Here is a 22,053-nt window from a genome sequence, read left to right on the forward strand (position 1 = left end):
CTGCGCATGCTTCCGCCTTGATCCCTTACTGCGCATGCGCTGGAGATCAGTATCTCACCCTTTGGGTGCGGACTCACTACGCATGCGTCGCCCAGTATCCCAGCTCTGAGCGGGTCTATCAGATCTACAGGCCGTTCCACTGATGACTGACGGTTCAGCTCTCCTCAGTCACTCTGGGAGGCTCTTAGTAAATTGGGTGTATTCCTCTTTGAGTTGTGAGTACCTCGGGAGTAGCTGCTCATTACGCATGCTCTGTTCGGCATCCCATTCTCGCGCATGCTCAGAGTATCAGTGTCTCAGCACTGAGCATTTTCATCAGCTCTGCAGACCCGCTCCACTGATGAGGACTGATAGCTCAGCCATCCTCAGTCACTCTGGGAGGCTCCACTGATGAGGACTGACAGCTCAGCCGTCCTCAGTCACTCTGGGAGGCTCCACTGATGAGGACTGACAGCTCAGGCATCCTCAGTCACTCTGTGAGGCTCCACTGATGAGGACTGACAGCTCAGGCATCCTCAGTCACTCTGTGAGGCTCCACTGATGAGGACTGACAGCTCAGGCATCCTCAGTCACTCTGGGAGGCTCTGCAGCCCAGCTCCACTGATGAGGACTGACAGCTCAGCCATCCTCAGTCACTCTGGGAGGCTCCACTGATGGGGACTGACAGCTCAGGCATCCTCAGTCACTCTGGGAGGCTCCACTGATGAGGACTGACAGCTCAGGCATCCTCAGTCACTCTGTGAGGCTCCACTGATGAGGACTGACAGCTCAGGCATCCTCAGTCACTCTGGGAGGCTCTGCAGCCCAGCTCCACTGATGAGGACTGACAGCTCAGCCATCCTCAGTCACTCTGGGAGGCTCCACTGATGAGGACTGACAGCTCAGGCATCCTCAGCCAATCTGGGAGGCTCCACTGATGAGGACTGACAGCCCAGCCATCCTCAGTCACTCTGGGAGGCTCCACTGATGAGGACTGACAGCCCAGCCATCCTCAGTCACTCTGGGAGGCTCTGAGCGGTGGGGGTCGTGTTGCTGGGACCCACTCCCTGTCTCCTGCTCGTTTACATCTCACATCCTATATTTTGGAATGGAAGACGCCTCCCAAAGGATGAAGCAGTAATAATGGCATAATTTCCTGCAGGTGAGTGACCTGCAGCTGCTCCACTCTCTTGCAGTGAGAAGAGTCTTCTGAGGGGAAATGGTGACTTGTCTCTGCTTTTCCTTCACTGACCCTTAAGCCTTTCTCCTGTGTATGGGATGGGGGGCGGGGAGGGGGCTGTCTAACCTTCCATTAAGCCTTTCTCCTGTGCATGGGATGGGGGGTGTGTGATGATGGTGGTTGCGGGGAGGGGGCTGCCTAACCTTCCATTAAGCCTTTCTTCTGTGTATGGGATGGGGGCCGGGTGATGCTGGTGGGGCGGGGAGGGGGCTGCCTAACCTTCCATTAAGCCTTTCTCTTGTGTATGGTCTAGAGGGCGGGTGATGCTGGTGGGTGGGTGGGGGGGGGGAGGCTGCCTAACCTTCCATTAAGCCTTTCTCCTGCGTATGGGATGGAGGGCGGGTGATGCTGGTGGGGGCTGCCTAACCTTCCATTAAGCCTTTCTCCTGTGTATGGGATAGAGGGCGGGTGATGCTGGGGAGGTGGGGAGGGGGGCTGCCTAACCTTCCTTTTTATTTTATTTTTTTCAAACCGTTGTTTATTAGTTCGATCAACAAACTTTTACAACTTTTTACATTACTCCTTTTTTCATATTATACAATTAAAAGTTTCAAATAAACAATATTTCTTTCTGCTAAACTGTTTGCTTTGCCTGCTATATACAATTCACTATACATTTTATGATAACAGTTAAGAGTTCAATCATTACAGATCACCATGTGGCAGGTGTTTTGACATCTTCATGTGTTCATATATTGAGAAGATAAAGGTGGTATAATGCACGATTGTTGGTACTTTATTTTGCACTTGAATGTAATTTTGCAAATTTGTGGAGGCTGCCGGATAGCATGGGCATAACCTAACCTCTATTTGGAAAACATCAACTTGCCGAACAACCCCCTAGCAGCTATAACAGCAGACAAGCGACATTTGCTAGGACAAAGCAATACAAATAGAGTGTTACTTACATCAGCATCTAGTCTGCCCCTTGAATCTTTTGGAACATATTCTCAAGTTCATGATTAATTAGTGTTAAGAGTCTACACAAAGACAATATGAAACTCGTTCTAGTTCCCCACATACAAGTTAACCAAAGCCATTCCCTGGTTGCCTCAGAGAGTGCACATTCTGTTGCAATTTTGAATAAGCGTGTTGTCTCAACATGTGGACAGAATATAACTAGATGTTTCAACGTTTCTTTAATAGAGCCATCATTACAGAACCTACATCCCATCTCCCAATCTGCTTTCAAGTAAGGGCTCCAACTGCCAATTCTTTCTAAGGTTAGGGATTGATTTATTTTATTACAGGGAAATTGAATTACATATGGTTTGTGTGGGCGTCTTGGAGAGCAAAAGAGGGCTGCTTCCTTGTATCCTTTAAGTTCAGCTATTCGGTTTAACGTTTTGCACCAGTCATGTTCAATAATACGCAATTTGACATGATTTGATCTAAATTCCAAGTCTGCTGGTTCGAGTGCAAGTTCGTCCAACAGATGGACCATTTGCGAATGGTAGTTCGTGAGGGAGGTTCGTTCCAAAGCGACCATTAGTTGTCCTAAGTCTTCATATAAACAATTATCCGGTGGGTATAGCATTCTGGCGAAGTTAGATACTAAACGCCAGTTCCGGCGTGCGGACAAAGCAGTAAGACCAAGTTCTTGCCTTATTATCAGATTAGGAATGGATTTGGCCAACCGCAATGCTCCCTTCCATAATCCTCCTTGTAATTGATCAAGATAGATGTTGATGTTCACAAGGCACATATCCAAAGCGAAAAGAAGCACAGATTCCACTTTCAATATGTAGAATTGTAGTAGTGGCAACAATGAGAATTTGCAGAATTTTATGTAAACTATCCACATTTGGGTGGAAAGGGGAGCCACTTTCTTTTGTAATATCTCTTTCCACATTGGCAGAGACCGGGAATCAGTTATTGTGTAGCCAAGATAATGTATGGCAGGTACTATGGTAATAGGAGAGTTTTCAATTCTCCAATTGCGAGTAATGTTTTTCCTCTTAAAATTACTAAATAGTCGGCCACCAGGGGGCGCACGGATGAGCCCCCTCTCCGTGTGAGCGCTCTACACAAGGTCCAGAAAGTGGCAGTGAGCCCCCACTTCGAGACCCCCCCCAGAGTTGGTTCTTGAGCAAGAGACGTGGGACGGTGTCCCCCCCGCATGAGAGAAAACCCGGAGAAAATCGGAGGCGGCATCGTGGTGAAATCAACATCGGCGCTTTGAGGCCTTTGCCGCGGCGTGCGTCCCGCGGAACTTCCAGTCCAGGCCTGCGTATAAGAGCCGCCCTCTGTGACTGACCCGGCGCACTTCTTGGAGCCCCGTGAGGAAACTGCTGTGCACTGCTGCTCAGTGCGGCTGGAAGCCACTTCTGACACCCCCGCTGCGGCACGGTAAGTGGACCCTTCGTCCCCCCCGGCATCGCGGGGCAGCTGTCCCCTCCACTGCTAGTCTTTGCCGGCTGTCCTCGGCCTGACGGCACGGTGGGGCCTCATCCTCCTCCCTACCTACCCTCCAGGCGGGCCCTCTCCGGTGTTGCAGGAACGGCACTCGATGCCTGAGAGGTCACACGCTTTCGCTGCGCAGCCGGTTGGGAGGGTGAAGGAGGACTCTACGAATACATATTGGAACAAAACTCGAGAGGCCCTCAAGTGCTGGTCCTTCGCGCGGGTGCTAACGTTACATCAATAGAAGGCCGCTGGGACGTTTTTCACCCTGCCAAGTGCCCTTCATGGACCCTAAGACCAAGTTGGCGAAATACACGTTTTCACCAATTGCCAGATCCCAAGGGCCATCTTCGATTTCTACAATGTCGACAGCAGGATCCGAGGCTGCCGCGACCAAGGCGGATGTAGCTGATTTGCTTGCCGAACTGAGGGGCATGCGAGCAGATATCGGTAACAGGATAGATAAGATCACGCAGAGGATGGACAAGATGGACAACAGGCTCGAGCAGGTTGAGCACAACCAAACATCTCTGAACACACTGGAAGCACAGATGGATCACCGCATTGCAGACATATCGAACAGAGAAGATGAATTGCGCCTTAAGGTCGACGACCTCGAAAATAGGGAGCGTCGTAACACTATTCGAGTCTTTGGTCTTCCTGAGAAAGAGGGTGAAACCGATCTAGACCTGAAGCAATCGTTACACACTATCCTGAAGCTCCTCTACAACGATGACTCAATTGACGCACCCAAAATTGACCGAATCCATAGGGCTGGCGGTAGACCGGGGGCCCCGAGATCGGTCCTGGCTCGGTTTCATAACTATGCGGACAGAGCACGAATCTTGGACAAGGCCAGAAATGCCCCACAATTGTCCTTGGAGAACTCCGCTATTTCCCTCTACCAAGACTTGTCATCCCTCACACTAGCAATGAGGAAAAAGTGCTCTCCGATCACGAAAATGTTGAAAGACAAGGGCGTCCGGTACCGATGGGGGTACCCATTTTCCCTCACCTTCGAATGGGAAGGCTCGACATTGAGGCTTGTCAGGGTGAAAGACATTGCTGACTGTACGTCAGACCTGATAGGTTCGCCGGAAGGTGCCCCCTCTCATGAGGATCAAGGAACATCTGGTGGTGAGTGGAAAACCAAGGCTTCACGGCGGAGGAAGATCCCAGGTTCTAGGAAATTCAGAAAGATGAACACCTCCCAGGATATGGAACACTGACAAGGTGCCTGAAGTGCTTTGGCATACCCTTGGGTAAAAGGTAAACTGGGCAAGTTACTCCGCCGAGGGGGTTACGAACTCATGCATAAGAGTCAACCTCCTGCTATGAGACTTCCATAGATGGCCTGCAGGCCAAATTGTGAAAGGTCATTTTCTCCAAGTGTGAGGTATCTCTAGCTCTGTGTGTCTCAGACGCTCGGAATGTGATATGATGTAATACTCACGTTGCGCTAGCTCCTTGGGGAGGGTTGATGACTTTGTTGTTGAACCATTGTTATTGTTAGGTGCACACAAAAGTTGGGGGCTCACTGATATAAGTGACTTTATTTTGGTAGGACCGCCTGTTTTTGCGGTCTCCACTGGTGGTCCGAGTTTGGCTGGGTGATGTCAACCCGGGCGAATCGGGCGCCGAATGTGTTGGGGATGGGGTGGGGGGTGGGGGAGGTTGAGAAACACACACTTTGCATCAATCTTGATCTAACAGACACGCAGACGCACCTTGGCCACACTGAAGTCTATGGTATGCATCAGACGATTTGGACGTCGGCCTCTGTGGGATTTCCTGAGATCCATTCATATAATGACGACCCATGCATAACGATGGCCGACAGGATATGTGCTGTGGCACAGATGGATTGGCCGCCCACGATCACTAACTACACCTACGATGGCACTTACACCCCGTAGGGACACACTACGCATTTGCACACTCAACGTCAAAGGCTTGAACTCTCCCACAAAACGATCAATGGTGGCTAGGGAATTCAGAAGATCGAATGTAGACATCTTGTTCCTTCAAGAAACGAGATACCGGAGGGGTGAGGAGAGAGCCATCCAGTCACGGGAGATTGGGCTCGCCTACTGGAGCTCGGGTATATTGAAAAAGGCAGGGGTGGGAATTCTGGTTCGCAAATCCCTCCGAATGACAACTCTTGACATATGGACGGACACTGAGGGTCGGGCGATCACGGTTGTAGGTAACATAGGGGGCATAATAATCACTCTGGCCACGCTCTACGCACCCAATCAAGGGCAGAATCGTTTTCTTCACAAAATCTCTGAAAAGGTCTTTAACATGGCTAAAGGGCACACGATCTTGGGCGGGGACTTTAACACATGGATGGACAGCTCTATTGACAGGCAGACCAGGGCCGACGCATTAGACCCGCCCAACACTCGAACTGAGGCTGAAATTAAGTCTACCCTTGATCTTTATGGCCTTGTAGATAGCTGGCGACATCTACACCCGTTGGACAGAGGTTTTACCTTTCACTCCCTCCCCCACGACACACTCACACGCATCGACTATATCTTTCTCTCCAACGATCTTCTACCTGTGCTGCAAGCTGCTACTATATACCCCTCTGCATGGTCAGACCATGATATGGTTGCAATTGATATATCCTGGGATGAGCTGTCACCCCGCAATTCCAAATGGAGGTGTAACGAATCCCTCTGGGCTGACCCGGTCTTTAAGGAGACCTTTGAAAAAGAGATCGAGCAATTCTTTCCCACTAATGATACAGGGGAAGTAGGGAAGGTAACTGTGTGGGAAGCAGCCAAGGCTACTTGGAGGGGAATCCTTATACGGGAAGGGGCCCGAAGGAAAAGGGAATGCGCCCTGGTGGAGAGGGGCATTAGGGTGAAGCTTGCCGTGGCTCAGAACTTGGCGCAGACCACCCCGTCTGACAGACCTAGGTACCTGACTGAAGCTAAACAACTCAGAGAAGAATTGAGGATTCTTATTGCTGGCAAAACAGCACAGACCTTACAGTGCCTTAAGCAAAAATACTATGAGAAGGGGGACAAAGCAGATGCTCTGTTAGCAGCTCGCCTCCGTGCGCAGAGAGCGGAGAGATGGGTTGATCGAATTGAGAGGACTGATGGCACTCTGATAGACACGACGGTCACGTCCCCGAAGGACATACAGAAGGCATTTGCCTACTTCTATGAAGATCTATATATGTGTGACCCTCCTCCCCCTATAGGAAGCGTAGACGCATATCTTGAGGGAGCGCGTCTTCCCACCCTCACAGGTGCGGAGGCCGAATCCATAGATACTCCGGTCACTGAGGAGGAAGTGGAGAGTGCCATTAAGAGGCTGAAAATAGGGAGAGCCCCAGGGGATGATGGATTTACACCGGGTTTCTATAAAGCATTTTCCACCCTCCTTGCCCCCTTCCTAGCATCCTTGTTTAACCATATTTTCAATACAGGTCAGGCCCCCCCGTCCTTCTCTCAGGCCCTCCTGGCTGTAATTCCTAAGGAAGGTCGAGATCCCAAATACTGTAGTTCTTATCGACCCATCTCACTTCTTAATATCGACGCTAAGGTGTATGCTAGAGTCATTGCGGCTCGGCTCGAGACATATCTTCCTAGATTGGTACACTCCGACCAAGTTGGCTTTGTTCTTGGCAGGCAGGGCGCAGATACCATGCGGAAAACACTCCACTTACTACACGAGGCACAGGGAATGAAGGGGGACCCATCTCTTTTGTCGTTGGATGCTGAGAAGGCTTTTGATAGAGTGTCTTGGGATTTTTTGGAAAGAGTGTTGGTGTCATATGGGTTGGGACCGAAACTCTGCCGCGCCATTAAAGCATTGTACACCTCCCCCATGACATCGGTGGCGGTGAATGGAGGATATTCACGCTGGTTCCCCCTTGAAAGAGGTACGAGACAGGGTTGCCCACTGTCAGCAATATTGTTTGTGATGTCCCTTGAACCATTGGCGCAGAAACTAAGAAGTGACGGTAGAGTTAAAGGCATCACGGTGGGAGACAGGGAGTACAAACTGGGGCTATACGCAGACGATATATTGCTTCACTTGACCGACCCCTTAGATTCGATCCCAGCTGCGTTTGATATAATTGAGGAATACGGTGCATTGGCCGGCCTAAAAATCAACACAGGGAAGTCAGTCCTCCTCCCGATTGATAAGAGTAGGGATTCTGAAATCGCACGCTTTGCCCCGCTTGGAGTCCAAGTCAGCCTCACTACACTCCGTTACTTGGGCATTAATGTCACCCGCGACCTTGACTCCTTATATGAAGCTAATTTCCCACCACTGTCACACGCTCTACAGAAAGATAGCCAACGGTGGTCCAAGCTCACGATCTCCTGGATGGGCCGTTTGAATGCCATAAAGATGGTCTTTCTCCCTAAGATATTATATTTGTTTCAGATGCTCCCCGTTAGGATGCCCCCGGAGTACTTCATGGATGTGCGAAAAATGTTTTTGTCCTTCCTGTGGCAGGGCCAGAGACCCAGAATTCCAAGACCCTTACTCCAGCTCCGCAAAGACAACGCGGGAGTAGGCCTCCCGGACATGGAGACATATTACAGGGCGGCGCAACTTAGAGTTCTGTCCCACACTTTAGGCAGCGTTCGGAACCCCAGTGGATAGCGCTGGATAACTATCACCTTCGTCCCTTTATTGTACCCGAATGGTTATGGGTCCCCAGATCCCAGTTGCGTGAAAGAATCAGATCCCACCCTATCTTAGGTACGCTATGGGCAATTTGGAAACCAGGCAGGAAAATGATGGGAGTCACGACGTGGCCATCTCCCTTGGGTCACCTTTGGTCACCAGGGATCCGAGACGCAATCCCAGAACCGGGAAGCTATGAAACGTGGTACCAAGCGGGGCTGGAAAGGGCGGGCCAATTATGGCGCGACGGAATCTTTATAACCATACAAGACCTCCAGGAGGCGCTCGGCATAGGCACGCTCTCAGTTTTCCTGTACTTGAGACTCAAAGGGGTTATGACAAGGTCAATCTGGAAGGACCAGCTGCAGAGGGATCTTACCCCATTTGAAACGATCCTTGATCGATGTACGGGCTCTAGTGGTCTGATAAGTGCTATGTATTCGGCCCTTATCGAGATTGATATCTCCCCCTCATTGGTGCTTAAGGGCAGATGGGAGGCAGATATGGGCAGACAAATCTCCGAAAAGCTGTGGCTAAACATCTGCAGACGCACTGCGAAATCCTCAATATCCTGCCAGTACAAACTCCATGCCATAAAACTTTTGTATAGATGGCAGTACGACCCGACCAGGCTTGCCAAAATGTACCAGGGGGTTAGTCCATATTGTTGGAGGGGCTGTGGGAAGCGGGCTGGTTACTGGCATATGTGGTGGGGGTGTGCCATGGTCCAGACCTACTGGTCAGAGGTTCTTAGCTGGATCAGGGATCTGGACGATGAAGAAAGGGTAAAGCAGCCAATGTTTATCTTGTTTGGTCTGATTGAAACAGGGGACGAAGTTGTAAAAGCACCTAGGATGGTACAAGGTTTACTGATGGCTGCACGAGCCTGCCTCACTATGGTGTGGAAGAGGCCCAAGCTCCCTAGTAAAACTGAATGGCTTGGGGTTGCCCAGACTCTCTATAGAATGGACTACCTGACCGCCACTTTACGCGGAGGTCTCACTGATGTTGAAAGTGCCTGGTCTGAGTTCAGAGCCAAGTATGCCTTGTAAAGACAATGGCCCTCATTACAACTCAGGCGTTAAGGGTTAACGCCACCGTTAACCCTTAACGCCTGATTCCCACCTTAACGCCTGCTTTTTGCAGGCGTTAAGTTCCATGGTGCTAAGGCACCTTGGTGCTAATTACGGCACCGTAATTTACGGTGCCGTAATTAGCGCCTTCCCCACTCCCATTATGCCCTATGGGGCAAAAATGGGAATGGGGAAGGGAAAATGGGAAATGGGGATTTACCGCCCCACTCACCTTGTAATGGGGCGGTAAATCCGCCATCCACCATGGTGTAAACGTAGATTACACCATGGTGGTAAAGTTGGTGCACTTAGCACCTCAGTTGTAATGAGGGCCAATGTGTGCAGTATATTGTTGCGATTTGTGCCAATAATGATAACAAACGAGGATTTTTGTTGTGGCGGCTCCATGTGTCATGTTATGTGTCCTGGTCGGATATCATATTTATACTCAAAGCTTTCTGGTGCTGTCTCATTGTTTAATGATGTTTCTCAATCACGCATTTGGAGATATTAGAGAGGGGGGGAGGGAGGAGGGGGGGCGAGACTGGGTTTTGTTAATCCTATTCATTATACTGCTTAATTTTCAAGAACTACTGCACATGATATAAGAAGATGGTACTTGTCTTACATGCTCATTCTAACTATTTAATGAAGGATTTCGGATGTAAGTGACTGTTGAGCTTGTACAAAATCAATAAAGTTTGAATTTAAAAAAAAAAAAATTACTAAATACTACAATGTGTGATTTTTCCACATTGCATTTTAGGTTGTGGATCCGACAGTAAGAGGCAAACAAGTCTAATCTAATTTACAGGCCTTTAGGAGTACGATCGAAGATTATTATATTATTGGCAAAGGCTAGCCATTGTATTTTTAGATGACCAAGCCTTGCCGGATAAGAAATCTGAGTGTTCCAAATGTCGTTAATACCACATAAGTAAAGATTAAAGAGTGTGGCCGCTAGGTTGCATCCCTGCTTTGCACCAACATCGATGTTTATCGGCTGCGTTGTTGAACCTACATTATTAACTCTTACCAAATAAGTGGTATTTGCATGAAGCATGGATATTAGCTGTATTATGTACTCAGGTATATTCATGGCAGCCATTTCTTTCCAGAGTAGTGCACGTATGACATAATCAAATGCAGAAGTAAGATCTATTGACGCCATGTAAAGTGGACCAGAATCCCGTATTTTGGTTTTTGCTAGCAAATGCGCCATAATTGTTGCATTAAGCGAAGTACCCATCCTTGCCTGGAAACCAATTTGATATCTGGACAGCACACGAAGCTGCCCAATGACCGCTTGTAATTCGCCCAAGAGCAAGCTGGCAAACACTTTTGCAGCAGTATCAATTAGCGCGATCGGTCGAAAGTTGCCTGGCTCAGATCTTACTCCTTTTTTATATATTGGTACGATGATGGATTTTAGCCAGGAAGGAGGGGGATCGGCGCTTACTAGAATATGGTCAAAACGTTTCTTGAAAATCTGAGCCCACATAGCTGGATGCCGTTTGAAAACACAAGTTGGAATCCCTTCAGCGCCCGCTGCTTTAGAGTATTTTAATGTGGTTATAGAGGTCTCTATACAGGACACTTCCCATGGCGAGAAGGAAGCAGTGGCTAAGCTAGTCCATTTATAGTCTATTTTTACAAAGGCTGCAGGGAGGGCAAATTTCTTCTCAAAGAAAGTCTTCCAGACCTGTGCAGAGATCATAGAATACTGGTCAGTGGGGAGTACAGTAGTGCCCGCCCTGAGCAAAGCCCATGTGGATCGTGTATCCCTATGGCAAAGTGTACCAAACATTTTCTGATTTACCAGGTTGTGAATGAAATGCTTATGATCTCTGCATTTGTTTCGATAGGTGTTCAAAACCCTTTTTTTTTCTATCAGGAAAACCCCCCACGTCAGAGAAGTTCTATGAATTTCACGGAGGGCCGCATTCTTAGATCTTTTAGCTTCGAGAATAAAGTTGGAAGATAGTGCGGATCCTGTGGGAGGGTGCTGACTATTTACCCGCAGCGAGTTTATTACCCCAGATATTATTCTGGATAAGCCATCAAGTTCTAGGTTTGGAAAAGCTCGGTGATGGTACGAGCTGTAATAGAATATGAGGCGTGCAGAGATCATGTCATTTACCTTATCACAGAGTTTGGTAGCCCATCGAATTGACAATCCAGGTCGATCCCCTTCAAGCAGCTCTTGCTGAGGGTCTGTGACTAATTTTGCCACATCTATCTGCAGATTTAAATGAATCATGTTGTAGTCACTCAAGCCAGTATCATAGATTTTGATGTTAGTGGAGAGCGACTGCAAGCCCCGAGATATGGCAAAATAGTCAATACAAGTGGAACTGCCACCTCTCCTCCAAGTATGAAACCCATCGCTAGTCTCGAAAGCGAGAATGTCGAGTTCCCAAGATTCCAAATACTCTTTCCACAAACGACCTCTATAGTCCGCTTGCTGAGTAGCCCCACAATTAACAAGGTTAGAATTAGTTTTCATACAGTACGCATTGAAAACCCCTCCTAAAACAATATCACAGGTAGGATGTACTGATAAAACTTCGTCAAATACATTGTCCAGCTCCTGAAAAGCAAGTGTTATGTTAAGCGTTGCTGGATTGTGATATAGACATACAATTAGAAATGGAGTTGAGTGTCTACTCTTGAATGTGATAAGTACGACCAACATTGCAATTGCATTGTATACATCTAAAACAATTGCATTTAGGTTGGTGTTTAAGCATATTGCTAGTCCACCGTACGGCCTACCACATGTGCCTCGCTTCGCTTTTGTTTGAATGACAGTGTATCCAGGCAACAAGAGTTTGTCGTTGCACATAGTTTCCTGACAAAGCATAATATCACATTCCGTAGCTAGATGTACATTACTAAACCATTGATTTAGATTATTAAAACCACACGAGTTCCAAGATAAGATTGATAAGTCTGATAGCTGGTTAGTGGGGAGTGTTATTCATAGCTGGGTTTAATATGTTGTGCAAGGCGGTTAACCATGACCAGTCCTTACTAGTATTGGATAAGCCTACTAATTGGGCAATAACTTCAGCATTGACCCCTCTCTGTGCTGCACCAGAGGCTAAATTTGGCAGGTGCACGGAAGTATGCACTAAAGGAGTTTCATTAAATGAAATGGCGTCATCGATAGAATCAAAGGGGTACGGCATCAGGCCGATAAAACGCGACTCTTCCGTATATTGTAGGAGGAGGTTGGTAATAATGGCCGATTGCACCTTACACACCATGCGATGGTTCTGAATTGGCGGCAGGGTGATCCACTCAATATCAGTCGTGTGCAGAGTGCAAAGACCAGGAATACGAGTAAAGGCCTGCAACAGTGCAGATCGATTGAGTCGCTTTATGCCATTCTTGTCCGAGATGATTTCCCATCCTAAGATTGTGGTGGACTGTTTGGTCATCTCCCCCATCACTTCAAAATCCCCCCCAGAGTGTTCCGGAGATGAGTCACGCTGCCTTTGCTTCTCACCCACTCCCTTTGAGTCTTGCGAGAGTGGAATCTTTTTGCCAGACTCACTCTGATTCTCTGGGTGGTGATGCTGGTAACGCTCATCGGTTACTGCGACCGCTCCAGAAGCTGGCTCCATTTCCAGCTCCATCTCATTATTAATGGATGGTATCTCTACTACCTTTCCTATTTTAGTGATTTTGTTGTGAATAGATTTTAAAAAATTAGGTAATTGGGTCTGAGACGATGAGGGTACTATCTCATCAGTAGGGGCATACATCCACTGAGACGGCAATTTATTGTGGTTTATATTGGAGCAAGTTTCCGCACGGTCCAATCCAGTTACAATGCTTTTCTCTTCTTCTGGATCGAGCGCTTGTGCGGAAATGTTTCTCTTTGCAGTTTTATTTTTAGTTTTTTCATTTGCTTTTATTTGGGCAACAGATTCCTCTTGAGAAATTTGGGTCGCTTTTTTACGATCCACTTTCCTTTTCAAGGCACGGAAAAAGAGTCTTTTTTCCTTCCTTGAAATAAAGGCACGCCCTACATGTGGGGGGGAACTTTCAGCTACAGCAGATGAAATATTATCAGGAACAGAGTCAATTTGATCATTGTTCTCAAATAGTTTAGTTAGTGCTGAGGGGCTGTCCGGATGGAATGCCTGACCCCCTTTCGAGCATCCAAAAGAGTCCCCCAATTTCTGTTCCCCGGGGCCAGATTGTAAGAAAAATAGCACCTGTTCCAGCTTCTCAGCATGTGAGGCAACTTCCGTACATAGTTGGGCATGCGTGAGAATGTTGCAGGAAATGTCAGGTACTGGGACAAGCACAGTTTGCGAAAATGATTGAGGGAATGCATAAGTAACACAGGGAACATTCGTTATTTTAGATCCATTCAGAGGAGCAACTGGATCATCTGTTTGCATAGTCACGGAGATATTATTGGGTGCTTCCGATTTCGACGGTTGATGCGCGTCTGGTACCCGTCTAAGGCTGTCAGTAAATATAAAACCCTCCAATTTGTTAATTTTTAGTAGGATTTCTGTCAACGCTGATTTGCAATCCCTTAATTCATAGTGCGTGTACTAATGGCCATGATCCAATAAGTTGAGTATTCTTGTTAGTACAGGTTAAGATGCTTCAAGGGATTGCATATCCTCAGTAGGTTCTAGGATATCAAAACCCAATGGGTGATTTGACAGCTTGTTGGCAGGCGAGTACGAGAGGTCTATTTCAGATTTTGTAGTGCCACTTGATACTCGAGTTGGGGATGAGGGCCAAGAGCTAGAAGCAGGAGAGTTGGAAGGTTTGGATTCATGCAAGGGAGGTGCTGGTGAGAGGTTTATATCCTCCATGTGTATCACATCTTTACAATGAATGTGTAATCCGCTCTCTTGCAACTAGGGTATGTAACTGGCGTGGAGGGACCAACCGAGAGCCGCACCCGTTTTTCGAGAGCAGCAAGTACGACCGGGCCTAGTATGGAATTGTCAGAGGGTGAGGAGGGAAGATCCTAAATAGAATGTTTAGGGCCAGACGCTACAATATCCATACGCATGCTAAGGAAACTTTTGCGGGATGGTTTGGGTGAGAGCTTACTTGGTGGAAGATCAGCGCTATGGGAGGAAAACCCATTTGTTACATTTGCGAGTGCCTGGGCGCGCGCACAGGAGAACGCCACCTCATGCTTTTTTTAGGTCCTGGTCAGTTACAGGACCCCAATGCGCCGCCAAGCCGGTGCCTTCACTCGGCACAGGAGCGTCACTCCTCACGAGTTCCTTTGACAGTGGCATATGTTTGTTTTTCCTGCTTTTTTCGGAATTTGCAGGTTTAGAAGGAGACAATTTTAGAGGTGACCACTACGCATACATGAAACCATTTAGGCCTAACGCGCTACGCTCTGTGAAGAGCAGGCTATAATCCCCACAGAATACACCACTCGGGTCCGAACATGTGTAGAATTCAAAACGCCCAGAGGGGCCCATGCTCACCGCCTCACCGCCTAACAGCCCAACAGCCGCATTTCTGAATGCACTTCCGATGCGCGTGCGAGATGAGCGTGCACCAGTGCTTAAAAGGAAGTGGCTGTGGTTGGAGGGTGGGCAGGAGGGCGGGCGGGAAGGCGGAGCTGCAGAAAAAAAAGAAAGAGAGAGTTTTTAGCGTTGACTGAGAAATGTGCTTTCACTCTCACGACAACAGCAAGACCCGCGGGAGACCCGGGGTCTTGCTTAGAGTAAACACAAAAGTCCCCAAAGCACCAAAGTTCAAAATCCACGTTACTTTTTTGAAAAAGAAAGTCCTCCACACGTTTCCACAGCCGCAACACTTCCTCTTGCAGACGGCTCTATCGGGAGACGCAGGCAACATGGCAACAGACGGAAAGATCAGCAGAAGTCACAGCCCAACAGCCGCACTTCTGAATGCACTTCAGATGCCTAACCTTCCTTTAAGCCTTTCCCCTGTGCTTGGGATGGAGGGCCGGTGATGCTGGTGGGGGGGGGGGGTAGAGGTGGCTGCCTAACCTTCCATTAAACCTTTCTCCTGTGTATGGGATGGAGGGTGGGTTATGATGATGGTGGGTCGGGGAGGGGGCTGTCTAACCTTCCATTAAGCCTTTCTTCTGTGTATGAGATGGAGGGTGGGGTATGATGGTGGGGGCGGGTGGGGACTGCCTAACCTTCCATTAAGCCTTTCTCCTGTGTATGGGATGGAGGGCGGGTGATGTTGGTGGGGCAGGGGAGGGGGCTGCCTAACCTTCCATTAAGCCTTTCTTCTGTGTATGAGATGGAGGGGGGGGTATGATGGTGGGGGCGGGGTGGGGACTGCCTAACCTTCCATTAAGCCTTTCTCCTGTGTATGGGATGGGGGCGGGTGATGCTGGTGGGGGCAAGGGGGCTGCCTAACCTTCCATTGAGCCTTTCTCCTGTGTATGGGATGGAGGGCGGGTGATGCTGGTGGGGCAGGGAGGGGGCTGCCTAACCTTCCATTAAGCCTTTCTCCTGTCTATGGGATGGAGGGCGGGTGATGCTGGTGGGGTCTGGGGAGGCGGCTGCCTAACCTTCCATTAAGCTTTTCTCCTGTGTATGGGATGAAGGGCGGGTGATGCTGGTGGGGGCGAGGGGGCTGCCTACCCTTCCCTTAAGACTTTCTCCTGTGTATGGGATGGGGGGGCGGGTGATGCTGGGGGGGTCGGGAGGGGGCTGTCTAACCTTCTATTAAGCCTTTCTCCTGTGTATGGGATGGAAGGGGGTAATCCTGGTGGGAGCGGAGAGGGGGCTGCCTAACCTTCCATTAAGCCTTTCTCCTGTGAATGGGATGGAGGGGGGTGATGCTGGTGGGGTGGGGAGGGGGCTGCTTAACCTTCCATTAAGCCTTTCTCCTGTGCATGGGATGGAGTGCGGGTGATGATGGTGGGGGCGGAGAGGGGGCTGCCTAACCTTCCATTAAGCCTTTCTCCTGTGCATGAGATGGAGGGGGGGGGGTGATGATGGTGGGGGCGGAGAGGGGGCTGCCTAACCTTCCATTAAGCCTTCTGTGTATGGGATGGAGGGGGGTGATCCTGGTGGGGCGGAGAGGGGGCTGCTTAACCTTCCATTAAGCCTTTCTCCCGTGCATGGGATAGAGGGCGGGTAATGCTGGGGAGGTGGGGACGGGGTGCTGCCTAACCTTCCTTTAAGCCTTTTCCCTGTGCATGGGATGGTGGGCCGGTGATGCTGGTGGGGGGGGGGAGGCTGCCTAACCTCCCATTAAGCCTTTCTCCTGTGTATGGGATGGAGGGTGGGTGATGCTGGTGGGGCGGGGAGGGGGCTGCCTAACCTCCCATTAAGCCTTTCTCCTGTGCATGGGATGGGGGTGGGTGATGCTGGTGGGGCGGGGAGGGGGCTGCCTAACCTTCCATTAAGCCTTTCTTCTGTGTATGAGATGGAGGGTGGGTGATGCTGGTGGGGGCGGGCAGGGGGCTGCCTAACCTTCCATTAAGCCTTTCTCCTGTGTATGGGATGAGGGCGGGTCATGCTGGTGGGGCGGGGAGGGGGCTGCCTAACCTTCCATTAAACCTTTCTCCTGTGTATGGGATGGAGGGTGGGTTATGATGGTGGTGTGGGGAGGGGGCTGCCTAACCTTCCATTAAGCCTTTCTCCTGTGTATGGGATGGAGGGGGGCTGATGCTGGTTGGGGGTGGGGGCTGCCTAACCTCCCATTAAGCCTTTTTCCTGTGTATGGGATGGAGGGCGGGTGATGCTGGTGAGGGTGAGGGGGCTGCCTAACCTTCCATTAAGCCTTTCTCCAGTGTATGGGATGAGAGGCGGGTGATGCTGGTTGGGCGGGGAGGGGGCTGCCTAACCTTCCATTAAGCCTTTCTCCTGTGTATGGTATGGAGGGGGGTGATGCTGGTGGGGGAGGGGCAGAGGGGGGCTGCCTAACATTCCATTAAGCCTTTCTCCTGTGCATGGGATGGAGGGCGGGTGATGCTGGGGGGGTGGGAGGGGGCTGCCTAACCTTCCATTAAGCCTTTCTCCTGTGCATGGAATGGAGGGCGGGTGATGCTGGGGGGGGGGAGGGGCCTGCCTAACCTTCCATTAAGCCTTTCTCCTGTGTATGGGATGGGGGCGGGTGATGCTGGTGGGGGCGAGGGGAGTGGGCTGCCTAACCTTCCATTAAGCCTATCTCCTGTGTATTGGATGGAGGGCAGGTGATGCTGTTGGGGGCGGGGAGGGGGCTGCCTAACCTTGCATTAAGCCTTTCTCCTGTGTATGGGATGGAGGGCGGGTGATGCTGGTGGGGGCGGGAAGGGGGCTACCTAACCTTCCATTAAGTCTTTCTCCTGTGTATGGATGGAGTCGGGTGATGCTGTTGGGGGCAGGAAGGGGGCTGCCTCACCTTCCATTAGCCTTTCTCTTGTGTATGGGATGGGGGGTGGGGTATGATGGTGGGGGCGGGGTGGGGGCTGCCTAACCTTCCATTAAGCCTTTCTCCTGTGTATGGGATGGAGGGCGGGTGATGCTGGTAGGGCGGGGGAGGGGGCTGCCTAACCTTCCATTAAGCCTTTCTCCTGTGTATGGGATGGAGGGGGGGGGGGTGATGCTGATGGGTAGGGGGGCTGCCTAACCTTCCATTAAGCCTTTCTCCTGTGCATGGGATGGGGGTGGGTGATGATGGTGGGGGGGCTGCCTAACCTTCCTTTAAGCCTTTGTCCTGTGTATGGGATGGAAGGCGGGTGATGCTGGTGGGGGCAGGGGGCTGCCTAACCTTCCATTAAGCCTTTCTCCTGTGTATGGGATGGGGGTGGGTGATGATGGTGGGGGGGCTGCCTAACCTTCCTTTAAGCCTTTGTCCTGTGTATGGGATGGGAGGCGGGTGATGCTGGTGGGGGAGAGGGGGCTGCCTAACCTTCCATTAAGACTTTCTCCTGTGTATGGGATGGGGGGCGGGTGATGCTGGTGGGGCGGGGAGGGGGCTGCCTAACCTTCCATTAATCCTTTCTCTTGTGCATGGGATGGAGGGCGGGTGATGCTGGTGGGGGCGTGGAGGGGGCTGCCTAACCTTCCATTAAGCCTTTCTTCTGTGTATGGGATGGAGGGCGGGGAGGGGGCTGCCTAGCCTCCCATTAAGCCTTCTCCTGTGCATGGGATGGAGGGCGGGTGATGCTGGTGAGGCCTGGGAGGGGGCTGCCTAACCTTCCATTAAGCCTTTCTCCTGTGTTTGGGATGGAGGGCGGGTGTTGCTGGTGGGGCGAGGAGGGGGTTGCCTAACCTTCCTTTAAGCCTTTCTCCTGTGTATGGGATGGACGGCGGGTGATGCTGGTGTGGCAAGGAGGGGGCTGCCTAACCTTCCATTAAGCCTTTCTCTTGTGCATGGAATGGGGGTTGGGGAGGGGGCTGCCTAACCTTCCATTAAGCCTTTCTCCTGTCCATGCGATGGAGGGTGGGTGATGCTGGTGCTGCGGGAAGGGGGAGGGGGCTGCCTAACCTTCCATTAAGCCTTTCTCCTGTGCATGGGATGGAGGGCGGGTGATGCTGGTGAGGCCTGGGAGGGGGCTGCCTAACCTTCCATTAAGCCTTCATCCTGTGCATGGGATGAGGGTGGGTGATGCTGGTGGGGCGGGGAGCGGGCTGCCTAACCTTCCATTAAGCCTTTCTCCTGTCCATGGGATGGAGGGCGGGTGATGCTGGTGGGGGCGGGGAGGGGGCTGCCTAACCTTCCATTAAGCCTTTCTCCTGTCCATGGGATGGAGGGCGGGTGATGCTGGTGGGGGCAGGGATATTGATATTGATATTTTATTTCTATTGCGCTCGTACACAAGTGTTTCAGAGCTCGACAAGACAAGTGAGGGGAACAGGGGAGAACAAAACAGCGATCTTACTAGGACCAGTGACTTTGAGAACGCACAAGTGCATGGGAGAGGGGAGAAGTGGAAAGTGCGAAGCAGAGGAGAAACAGATAAATAACAATAAATAAATAATAAAGGAAACAAACAGTTTTAACGCAGCCAGCAATTTGCAAGTGCTAGGTTTAAGGCAGCAGACAGGGTAGGTATGATAAGTGCAGGAAGAAAAGGGGGGGGGGCTGTATGGGTACAGATTCAGACCCCAGTGCGAGGGTTTGCCCGGAGGCAGTGCGGGAGGGTGGCGGGGTGAGCAGACTGGGCCCGGAGGACAGAGGGTGGCCGGGTGCACAGTGCCAAGAGAGAACAGATCAGCAGGGGAGAGGGGGAGCGAAGGCAGAAGAAAAGAGGAAGGTCTTGAGGTGCTTTCAGAACTGGAGATGGTCTCCTCAAGTTTTAGAGTGGCAGGGAGGCTGTTCCAGAGGGAGGCCACAGCCAAAAAACAGAAATCTACCCCCAGCTCGTTTCTTTGAAAAACGGCTGACCCTGAGGGAGTTAAAGGTAGAGGAGCGAAGAGCTCGAGAGGGGAGGTATTTGCGGAGGGATAGCTGAAGGTATTTTGGACCCAGGCCCCAGAAAGCCTTGTGGACAATGCAGAGGGTTTTGAATTGAATCCTTGCATCCACTGGGAACCAATGGAGAGATTTCAGAGCTTGAGAGATACAATCCCAGGGCTTGAGGCCAAGGACAAGTCTTGAAGTCCTGTTCTGGATTAGTTTCAGAGGGCGGAGAGTAGAGGCAGTTAGATTTAGAAAGAGGCTGTTACAATAGTCCAACAAAGAGAGAACCAGAGTTTGGGATACCATGAGCTTCTGGCGGAAGGAGAGGAAAGGCAGAGTACATCTGAGGAGGTGCAGTAGGAAATTTGACTTTTTAGAGACCTCAGGGATGTGTGCGGAGAAGGAAGTGGTGGAGTCAAAGATGACACTGAGGTTCTTAGCATCGCAGGTGGGGGTAGGAGGAGTGCCAAGGGAGGCCGGCCAGAGAGTGAGGGGAAAGGATGGTGAAGGTGTGCCTATGAGGAGGATCTCTGTCTTGCTGGCATTCAGACAAAGATCATTGGCGGCACACCAATCTTGAATGGCAGTTAGGCAATCAGAGATGAGAGAGAGAGAGAGAGAGAGGAGGTGGCAGAGGGCAGCCTGAAAATGAGTTGAGTGTCGTCAGCGTAGCACTGAAAATTTGAGCAGAAAGTGGCAATGCAGTGGCAGAGAGTTGCCAGGTATTGGCTGGAAAGCCAGGGCGAGAGGTTAGACCCCTGGGGAACACCACAGGTAGAGAGGAAGATAGATGAAAGGAAGGACCCAAGTTGGACCTGGGAGGGTCGTTCTGAGAGGAAAGAGGTCAGCCAGGCCAGACCCTGATCAGTGATACCCAGGTTTTCACGGAGACGGTTGAGCAGGATGGTATTGTTGACTATGTCGAAGGCAGAGGAGAGATCGAGGAGGATGAGGACAGAGGGAATATTAGAGTCAAGGTTTGAGAGCAGATCTTCCTGGATGTTCAGGAGAGCAGTTTCCATGCTTCTGGCAGTTCTGAATCCAGACTGGTGGTCATGGAGACAGCCAACAGAATTGGAATGAAGGTTAAGCTGAGAGATGGCCAACTTTTCCAGGAGTTTGCCCAGAAAGGGAGTAATGGAAATTGGGCGATAGTTAGCTGGACAAGAAGGATCAGCTGTGGGTTTCTTGAGAAGAGGATGCACAAGGGAGTGCTTCAGAAGGGAGGGCAAGGATACTGAGGCAAAGGAGTGGTTGCAAAAATCACTAAGAGCCGAAACGAGCATGTCAATGTGGTCCTTGATGGTTTTAGAGGAACAGGGATAAACCTGTTTTGACGAGGCTTTCACAGATCGGACTTGTCTAGCAACCTCGTCAGGGAAGAAAAGAGGAAAGGACAAGAAGGATGGTGGGGGGTGGCGGCTAAAGGAGGGTCAGCAAGCACAGATGGAGAGGAGGGGTGGGGGCGGAGAGGGTGGACAGGATGTTCTGGGTTTTTTAAATGAAGTGAGAGGCAAGGGCATTGCAAAGAGCCTGGGAGGCAACAGGAGGGGTAGAGACTGCAGCAGGGTTGGCCAGCTCCTTGCAGATTTTAAAGAGTTCGGCCGAGTTGTTAGATGCCGCAGAGACACAAGCTTAAATGGGGACTCTTCTTGGTGAGAACAGAGAGTCAGTATTGCCTTTGTATCAGGCGACAGGCCAGTTTGTCAGAGGATGAACAGGAAGTCCTCCATTTCCTCTCAGCCGCCCTACACGTACGTTTAAGTGTAGCTAGGTCAGAGTCATACCAGGAATTGCACTTGGCTTTGGACTTCAAACGGATCCTCATGACAGGGGCAAGAGCATCAAGAGTATCAGAAATTGGAGAGTAGAGCAGAGACATTGCGTGTCAGGATGTGAGACAGCCAAAGGTGGAGGAGGTGGAGAGAAAGTGGCGGCAAATGCCTCAACTGCCACACGCTTCATGGGCCAGATGTCCGAGAAGGTAGGTGGCAGTGTTGGGGTAGGCTTGTCTTGGGGGGAAGAGAGGGAGAGATGAGAGGAGAGGAGGGAGTGATCGCTCCAGGAGAGAAGAGTGGTCAGAGGGATGGAGAGGGGGAGGTCAGAGGAAATCAAGACATCGAGTGAGTGCCCTGCAGAGTGTGTCGGGCCAGAGGGGAGGATGGACAGGGAGAGGGAGTCGCAGAGGTCACAGAAGAGTACAGAGGAGGAACAAGGAGAGTCTAAATGTATATTGAGGTCACCGAGGAGGAGTTGAGTGATAGAGGCCAGGAGGGAGGAGGAGAGGTCTGCCCACTCAGAGAGAGGTGATTTGACCAGGAGGCCGGT

The 22,053-nt window shown here is 50.6% G+C and overlaps 1 pseudogene; it reads left to right on the forward strand.

Annotated features, from left to right (window-relative positions):
- The first annotated feature begins 66 nt into the window (after positions 1 to 66).
- LOC138567661 (zinc finger protein 585A pseudogene) overlaps positions 67 to 22,053 on the forward strand; it is a 574,778-nt pseudogene continuing 552,791 nt past the window's right edge.

The sequence above is a fragment of the Ambystoma mexicanum genome, chromosome 2p (assembly GCF_040938575.1).
Source record: "Ambystoma mexicanum isolate Mex_15411 chromosome 2p, UKY_AmexF1_1, whole genome shotgun sequence".
Taxonomy (NCBI): domain Eukaryota; kingdom Metazoa; phylum Chordata; class Amphibia; order Caudata; family Ambystomatidae; genus Ambystoma; species Ambystoma mexicanum.